The following is a 10226-nucleotide window of genomic DNA, read 5'->3' on the forward strand; positions in this document are numbered from 1 at the left end:
AAGGCTTTTGAGGGAGTGATCCCTTATTCTTTGGAGACTCTTGCACCCAGTCTTCTATGTTAGTTTGAGCTTGCTGAGTAGAGGAGCCTCGTTCTCCTTTGGCAAGGGAAACCATACGACACTAGCTCCCAATTGTAGTTGAAGGCTTCCTCCAAGATGTGGGTGGATTTGTAGTTCTTGAAACTTGCAAAAACAGGGCCGCATTTCTCTTGCACCTTTAGTAGAAGCATGATCTCCATTAGAATCAACTTTGTATGTACAAATATAGGATGAGCTCCTCCATATAAACTAGAGTGTTGAGTGGGGTGCGACTGTACAAGCCCCTAATGCCTATTCTTGGGAGACACCTCTTCATGCTATACCAAAATGTATTCTCCAACAGGGGGCATTACTTGAAAGGCAAGCTCTTGATGTTGAACAATACTAAGCCTCAAATACAACAAATCCACTAGAATATGATAATGGACCAATACTAGGCATAGGATTACAGAATTAAAAGCTGGATATTACTACATGTTAGAAAAAAGACAAAAATGCAAGACCATATACATAAAGCTGCAAGACTATTTAACTGAAACTATACATAGAGCTAAAGTTCTTGAAGTTGTAGTAAGAGGATGTTAAAACCAAGAACAAGGTAGCGCAAGGTATATCGCGTCTGTATATGTAGAACAAATTGTTCTTCTCACATTATATAGCCCACAACTCATGTAACTTGAGAAATTATCAAATCAAGAGTAACATGTCAAAAAGAGTTCATTATATAGTGTCTACACTTAGCACGACCATTAAACACTTATGAGGACCCATGTTTGACAAAGCTTAATGAAGTAAAGTTCTTATTGCAAATTGAGGACACCTTAAGGTGTTCCTTTTACTCTAGTTCTTCGTCCTCTCCCTGATCATGATCCCCATCTTTGTCATAGCCATGTTCACCTACATGTAGACAAATATTACAACTCCCTTGTGAGAGCTACCTTTATCTCAGTTAACTAGTTTGTCAAGTTTCTTCAAGTGTATCTTTCTTGTTTCCCCTTGCTTTCCACAAGCTCGCTCCTCAACTAATTTCCTTTAGCATAAAAATTACTCTTCTTTAGCTGATCCTCATGTTTTTTTTTTCCATGTCCTATGATTCCTTGTAAATTTGCTAGCTTGATCACATTTCCTCTTTTCTTCCTTTCAAATTTTGTCATTGCTTAAGGTGTATAGAGAATGTCCTCGCAAATTTACTTTTTTTTGGTGTATGGGCCATCTAGAAAGAAGAGACCTCCTTATGAAATGTCAGCTTCTTCCCTTCACTAAATTTTATCTCATTTTCTTCTGTATCTATTGAGATGTTGTTCCTTCCTACTCTTGATTTTATGCTTATCAATTGATGACAATGAAGCACTCATCTTGTCGTTCTCAAGGACTTCTTGTGCTTAGTCCATAGGATAGCCTACTACTAAAGGTTGTACCCTTGGGGTTGATAACCCCTCGCTTTTTATTGGGAAAAGAATCATTGACAACCATTTTTTCCTCAGCGAAGATAGCTATTGCAGTTGTGCAAAATTAAGTAAACCCATAGTCCAAAACCATGCTCTTTGTATGGAACAATGATACCACTATATTGTAGAGTCTACAAATACCATATTGAGACCGTTGCACCTTGGTTTCTCTTTATGCAAGAGTCTTCCTCCTCTAGGATAACATATGTTGTGACGAATTTTTGGACCTCTTTTACTTGTGAGCTCTTGGCACCTGCATATTGTGTTCTCTCTCCCTTTCATGATAAAGAGGATTCGTGCAACCTCTTCATCCTCACATATGGGTTTGTAGTTTAGGTTTTTCCAATTTGCATGCTTTGAGCTTGTAGAGTGCCCACCTCACTCAAAGTGTCAAGTCAATGTGGGATGTGGTTATCATTTTAAAAAAATTTGAAGGACTTGTCCATCCACTATCATGAGTATGAGTTTTTCCTCACACTTTTGAGATTTTTATTGTTATGTGAACTAAAAGACTCTAAAGGTTATCTCTTATAGGATTTGGCCCCCATAATTTTTTTCACGTGAAGCAATTAAAATAATTTTGGGAAATTGATTTCCTAATAGATCAAAATCTTTGAAATTTCCTCCACCTACCACTACTTGTCCTATGAAATATGATCCTTCATACCTAAGCCTCAATTTGTCAAGATGGGGGTCTAGGTTTGAGCTGTAAAATGGTAGTAGATAACCTAGTTAAAATAGCTCAAACTTCATGTTCTTGTTCATCCAAGCTTCCTCATTTTTTGTACAACTTTTGACATATATGCTACTCTCTCGTCTTGTTTCAATTGTAGTAAGCGATCCAATTGGTGGTTTACTATTGTCTAAGGAGTTAGGTTAGTTCCACTATCATTTACACACTAGGTACCATAAATTGCATTGGAACAACTTCTCATTCATATACTAGGAAGAAGGGTGTGTGTGTGTAGCCTAAGAGTTCTTTTTGCTGATTTTAATCTGCAGGTATATGAGTTAAAGTTTTTCCGAATCCCCCTTTATCATGCTAGGATTAAAGTGGCAAAGGATAGTGGTGAGTACTCTTGAGCCATCATCAACAAAGACCAAGAGTTCCTCTTGGATGGCTCCACCAAAGTGAAAACTAAGTGGCTGGACAACATTGGTGCGCAAGTGAAAGAGTTCTCCAAGGCGATGATCAAAGCGCACAAGGTTATGAAATAGCTCCAACGGTGTAGATGCACTCCCAGAAAGCCATGTATGCCTCATCTCACTCCATAGGCCAAAGTTTTTTAGTTTGTGTCCCCCCCCCCCCCCCCCACACACACACACACTAAACATCCAAGCTTTAGCGCTATTGACTACGAGCTGCTTGTGTGTGTGCCACTTGGACACTCGGCTTCTTCTTGCTGCAAATTCACATGTGAGAGTGTGTGATGGAACATTGGTAGGTAAGATTTGATGCAACAACAATAGAAACAGGGAAAGTATAGCATAGTCAAACAGGGATCTAAGGGAAGCTTGGAAGAAGATCCGAGTTGAGCTCGCAAGAGAGGAAGAAGAAGACTTTGAAGAGAAAAAGATGAAAGCCAAGTGAGCAAGGAAGCTTAGAAACATATCAAATGCAAAGTCGAAAATGCACTGGGGATAGAGGTGTCACGAGCGTGTAAGATGAGGAAATAATAGAAGCACTCTACAATAGTCCAATGCATCATATTGAAGACCTACCCAAGGTCTGTCTTTTCACCAAGGCGCCATCATTGCCTTGCATGACTATTAAGCATTGTGGCCCTTGCTCTCTTGATGTGGATTTCCATTTAGATGGGAGTTTCTTATTGTATTTGGTGCCTATTTATGTGCATCTACTACTATCCAAAACATGTTGCTTTTTATTTCTCACGTCTATGTGCGAAGTTTGGGGATACTGCCTTCTACGCATGTGGTGCCATTTTTGGTATTTTATGGTAGTTTGCTTGAGTCAATATAGCATTTTGTGAGGGTCTTTGTGAGGTTTTCAGAAGCAGATCCCTGGGGATCGGGTTACCTATTATGAGGTCGCTAGAGCTTTTGTTAACGCAATGTCTCACTAGGACATGTATAGATGGGATAAGGTGCTCACTGTCTGGGTTGGGTTGACATTGATTTTGAGTCAATTCAGATTGTGTTTATGCCCAAATCTTGATATAGTATCTATTCAGTGCTTATGGTATGGGATGACAAGCTTAAGTGGAGAGAGTGCTTTAAAATTAAAGATGGGTTCTTTGAAGAGGGACTAGACTTGGGATTTAGTATCTTTGCCATAAGGGAAAAATGCTTTGCCATGTAAATGCGTCTACAAATTGAAAATCACACCCAATCATAGGAAACCAAAGTGCAAGGCTAGATTGGTTGTCAAAGGGTTCAAGGAAAAGCAAAGCATAGACTTTGACAAGGTTTTTCCACCAGTTGTTAAGTTGGCTACCTTGCAGATAGTACGTGGTTACCAAAGAGAACATGGATTGATGCAAATAGATGTTAAGACAACATTCATATATTGTGACCTTCTTGAGGACATTTATATGCAAGAGCCAAATGATTTATATGAGAGTGTCTAAGAGAAGTTGATGTGTAACCTCAAGAGAAGCCTTTGTGGTTTGAAGCCAACACCACGGGAATGGTATCATATGTTTGATGCTTTTGTGAAGTTTTAAGGACATAAGTGGAGTGAAATTGATCATTGCCTCTATACAAAGAAATCTACAGATGGTAGTCTTTTGAATTTGATCGTCTATGTGAATGATAAGATCATTACTAGGAAGAAGGTACTTTAGGTGGATGCATTGAAGTTGAAGCTGCATGAAAACTTTGACATGAAGGATTTGTGTGAAGCAAACCATGTTCTTGGCATGTGCATTATGCAGGACAGACTACATAAGGTTCATTAGTTGTCACGTGAGTACATTTTTCGTGTAAAGTGTTTCAATATGGAGGGGGGAAGTTGATTTGTACTCCATTGCCTCCATATGTGAAATTGAGCCAATAGGATTGTTAAAAAATCTAATGAGGAAAGGGTTGAGATGGTCAGGATTTTTTCTAAATTTTGTTTGGGTTTTAAAAGTACGCCATGATTGGCACTCATATATACATTGCAACGGGAGTCATTAGCAAATTTATGGCAAATATAGTGAAAGGTGTGATGATGTAATTGAATAGTACAAAAGCGTTGTACATTTTCTTTGGAGACAAAGATGCATGTGTAGGTTACATAGATCTAGATTACACAAGGAATGTGGACAACATAAGGTCTACACCACATTATATCTTTACATTCATTGGTGGTGGAGTTTCATGATGGCTATTGTCTTTGCACGATTATACGTCTTAGTCTACTACAAAAGTGAATTGTATTGCCACATCTATGGCTAACTCATCTAGTGGGAAGATTTTTTCATCAGTGCAGAAGTTCCAGCTTTGCATTATTGTGATATTCAGAGTGCCATCGAGCTAGGACAAAATCTAGTGTTTCATGAAAAGAGGAATCACATTGATGTGAGGTATCACTTCATTCGTGAGTCGCTTGAGGACAAGCGTGTAGAGTTGTCAAGATCACAGAGATGATAACCCTAATGATCTACTAACCAAAATCCATAGCTTTTTTAAAGGGCAATTGGCCTTTAAATGGGATTTTTTTGGATAAAGAGCCATTGTGTCCAAGCCAAACATGGTCAACTGCCCACTCATTACTAACCTCACTACCATTCCATAATCTTATGTCTACACAAGTGGATAAGGGGCACATAATGAAGCCCATCTACAGTGATTGTAGAAGTGAAGGTTTTCTCTTACATCTCTATGTGTCACTCTCCTCTTCTCTCACACTCTCTCCTTGCATGCACTGGAAGTGCAACAATTATTGAAGGATAAAGCCTCCATATACATTGTTTGCCAATTTTATCGCTTTCCCTATCTGTATCAACAATTGTGAGAGCATAAAAACTCAAACTACATGTAATTATTGAAAAAATTGTTTACACTTCATGATTGAAAAGTACCTTGAATGTGATCTTGACATGGGAAAATTTGGATTTCATTTGGATTGGATCTATAGATTGTGGTCAATTCTAGAATATATTTCCTTTTGAACATTCTCTTTAAAGAATGATATGTGCGCAACATAATGAGAGCTTCCAATCTCAAATAAGTCAGACATGCATCATGTTATACATTTTGGATAACCTATTAAATAATACAATCAAATTTTTACTCTCCAACATGTACCTCATGGATTGGGTTGACAATAATATGAACAACATCACTTTCATTTGTGAAGTTTCAATTTAAGTTAGGAGTATTTCATGGCAATGGATGTTTATATACCTTTTTACTTGTAGTGTATCCATCTTTTGCATCCCCATTGGAATGGACAATGTTTTTCCAATCATAGACACATGAAATCATTGGATTTGGTTTCACATTCATTCATAGATGAAGCAAAACTACTTTCAATATCCAATATGCAAAGCCCCTCTTCTATCTTTTACCACATCTTATGATCAAGCCATCCCTCATGTCCCTTTTTTATTATAAATAAGGATATGGATATTCCCTTCCATTATTATAGGTTCTTCCCTCACTTGTCCCATTTTCATATTGGTTTTAAAGCATTTTCAAGAATCCAATCCATGGCAAGAAACAAGACAAGAGATATAGCCTACGATGGACTGGCGGAAGAGCCTATAATACAAGATGGCAAGGGAGTAGGAATATGTGTAGACAGAGAAGAGAGAAAAGGTAACAATGTTTGTAAGGAAAAGAAGAGGTCTAGATTGTGCTTGGAAAAGGGAAAATTCATTGGGTAGGTTTCCTTTTAAGGCTTTGTGAAAAAATGGTCATGACTACCCAAGAATGTGTAATCAAAATTACTTTTTGATGGCCGCCGTAAGTAGTTAAGTACCTATTAAGCTACTACCTAATTCATTGAAGATAAAATTGTGTAATAAATTCACCTACTGTAATGTTAAAATATAAATAATTCTTCTCCATTGCTATCAATAAACCGAGATGACACAAGAAGATGCACAAAATCTCATGATCGTCCTTGAATATTTTTGCTTGTGTAATAGTTAGATAGTGAATTTCAACAAGGAGAACCTATGTATTGTGTACAATCAAGAGCCACTTGACATTGTGGAAAGTTTTTAAGTATCTTAATCTTGAGGTTCCGCCCAACCACAATTGGCATGAATGTGTTGTGTGTCGCCTTGAAGGCAGGAAGAGAACCAACTATGCAATTTAAAATATGTTATCGAAAGGAGATATCAAATGTTGAATTCTCAGTATGTGGTGGTAGCATTAGTATCTCCACTTGGAAAGAGGTTGAACATGTTTAAAAGTGTTTTCTTACCAACTTTCTCCAAGTGAGATATAAACATTTTACATGCTTGTTCTCCTTGAGTCGGGAGCATTTCCCATTGGGACTATGGGAATGGAAAGAGTTGTGGAGGACATGATGAAGATGCACCAAAGCTCTTCAGATCAACTTCCTAGAATTACATGTTGGCAAAGCAACAAGTAAAAAAGCTTTATAGAACAAAAATATTCAGCTCGGGACAAACGAAAGACATTATGAAGTGCTTTGGAAATGGAATTTAATGCACTTGCTTCATGATGCATCACGAGACCCTACATTGGATGAGGCTTTCCTACAATGCCAATGTATCAAGGAGGAAGAAAAATAAAAAAGGCTTGTGCTTTATGCATTACACCATCCACATTGCCCCCTATTACCAAAGTATGCTCTCCTATGAGAGAGGGGGCCATACTCACACGTACATGCTTGAGACTATCCCCTTGATTGCAATTTGCACCATCCCAATGATCCATCCTAGCTCCTACTCTCTTTGATATGAGATGAGCCATTGGGGCACCGGAGAAGATTTTGTTCGTGTATGCACACTAGGTCCCTTGCAAAAGTTAAAGAGTCAGAGTATCATATCCTACTTGAATGCTCAACTCTTTCATCACATTCAATCTTGCTTTCTTCACATTTTCAACGTGGACCACCCCCTGCACACCTTTCTCTCCTAGCCACTTTGTGAGCTCTCAATGGCCACCCTCATATCCACAATCTTTAAGCATCAAGAATCATTGACCAGCTCTCAACATAGAGCACACGACATGTTTCATTTGGTCCCATGTGTCATATTTGATTGTCCAGGATGATGATACTATCTCTCCTTTCTATCACCCAAGTGTGGTAGATTGGTTATGCGATTTCCCTCTTGAATGACAAGTCTTGAGTTCAACTCCTCGTCGGTTAGATCTTTAAGGTCTCTTGGGATAGTTTCCTACAACGTTAAAACTCTCTCTCTCTCTCTCTCTCTCTCTCTCTCTCTCTCTCTCTCTCTCTCTCTCTCACACACACACACACACACACACACACACACACACACACACACACACACACACACACACACACGAGTCCACCCTCAAATATCAACATAGTAAATGCTTTTATAATCAAACTGTGCTTTGGATGCAACAAAGGACGAACTTGAGATGTATGCACAAAACATGGAGACATTCTTGAATCCCATAAAGAAAGTTTTTCAACAATCAAACTTTTAAAAAACAAAGGTGGAAAAGGACAAATGAAATCTAAGATTGTCAAAGGCAAAACAAAGTTTCTTCCCATTTAATGGAGAGTAAAATTGCAAAAGCAAAAACCAAATTCATTTCGATTTAATGGAAAGGGAGAATGCTTAATATGTATGTTTATACACCACAAGCAACTAGATGAAGCTCTCCCAAGCATATACATGCCATGTGAATTCTATGATATTAATGGTCCTTGGGAGTTGTCACATAGAGTTAAATAGAACTATTGGGGAGAAAAATAGCAACTTCAAAAGCTAGTTCTAATTCTTACTTAATGAAAGTGTGTTTTGCATTTAACTTCATCTAACATGCTAAGCTCCGAAAATTGGAGATACAAAATCAACTAGCACAAATTACTTATCCACATAAAGTGGAAACCCTATAAGTAAAGCTATTGTAGAGGTGGTAACCTTACCCACTTCCTTGGTCTTTACTGTATATGGGCTACATGTTGATATTATGAGGCATATCGGTCTCTTTTTCCAATCCACCTATAGCCATGCCATTCACCCTGCGATCTTCTTCATTCTCTTCCTGATGGAGAGAACTACAAAAGCAACAAACTACATGAACATTAATGCTCTCTCTCTCTCTCTCTCTCTCTCTCTCTCTCTCTCTCTCTCTCTCTCTCTCTCTCTCTCTCTCTCTCTCTCTGTGCCTAGAAGTATTCATGGGTTAGACTTTTATTATAGCCTTTTACTAACATTGATAAATAGATTTCAACACCCCTTGTTTGTAAGAATGCAGTTATGCTTTGTCGATCTACCATTGCTCAAAGCTCAAATTCTTTCTTATGTTTCACTATTGATTGATATGCACTTCGTGTCCAAAATCTTCTGGCAATCCACAGTGAGGTGTCCAAGAATGTGTAATTCCACTCAATGATCACATCTTAGCCAAGTAATGCTGACAAATAATGAAAGTGGAGCTCAACACTTGAGATGACAGGTCGCCTTAGAGTTCCTTGGCTAACACATAGTTCCACAAAATAGACACCATTGATTGCATAATGCCTCCATGATTTATCCCTCACCTTCATCCTTCAAGAACACTTCACATCACAGTCTGAAGACTTGAAATTGTCTCTTGCTTTTAAAGACCATGATTGATTTTTTGCATGTACCCGGCACAAACAATTGATGACCAACAATTTTGTTGCCATCTCTCTGTCTCTGTCTCAAAACAGCACGCACATATCAAAGAACGCATCACACAATGAGCATTCATCAAGAGACAGAGTATCCGTTGCCTCTCAACTGGTCAAGAGAAAAAGCCTGGACCAAGCCCATGTTATCGTAAAGAAACATAGAGTGAAACACTTTGTCACAATGAGGCTTGGATGGGAAGGTGCCCAGAGAAACAATGCATGCTAATTTGGGCAAATGTGTGGTTCAACCATTTCTGAGCTACACCAAATGCATGGGTGAATACCAACAAAGCAGCAAATGAAGGTAGAAGTACAATATAGTCACAAACATCCAAGGAATACAATTCTCACATTCACGAGAAAAAGATGGAAAACCATAAGCAAGCCTTACATGTCTATTTCCAACACCACACACGTCACAAACAATGTTCTACAGTTCAAATTCCCATCAAGGACTTGGGGAAATAGATCTTGTTTATGAATTCATTCATAGCATAGGAATGGAATCTGCTAATCACATACCTCCATTGCATGGAGACTCAATTAACAAGTTGCGATGCTAGATAGGCTAGATCTGCCAACCTCGCATTAGACACACACCAGCATTATACAATGGTTTCACACCATGTATTGTGAGAAAAAGTATTGTTTGTTTTGTTCAGGAATAATTTGTCTCCTAGAAAATATTACCTACAAATACTTCCTAGTCTAGATCTTCCCTCATTAAAATCGACCAAAAAGGCCCAGCTCCGCAAGAGGAAGCCATCTCGGCGCCCCAAGAGTTCCCCTATGGTGAACAGTAAAGCATGGCATTAGACAGTAATACACTGGGAGATCAGCAAAATGTAACCCAACTTTTTCAACTAATGAAGGCCCCTCGTTAGGGACGCTCTACAGAATGTTCCACGACACTCAAACAAGAAGAAAATTAGCTTAAACACTGCATACATTTATGAAGACAA

The sequence above is a fragment of the Adiantum capillus-veneris genome, chromosome 9 (assembly GCF_014529385.1).
Source record: "Adiantum capillus-veneris isolate H3 chromosome 9, ASM1452938v2, whole genome shotgun sequence".
Classification (NCBI taxonomy): domain Eukaryota; kingdom Viridiplantae; phylum Streptophyta; class Polypodiopsida; order Polypodiales; family Pteridaceae; genus Adiantum; species Adiantum capillus-veneris.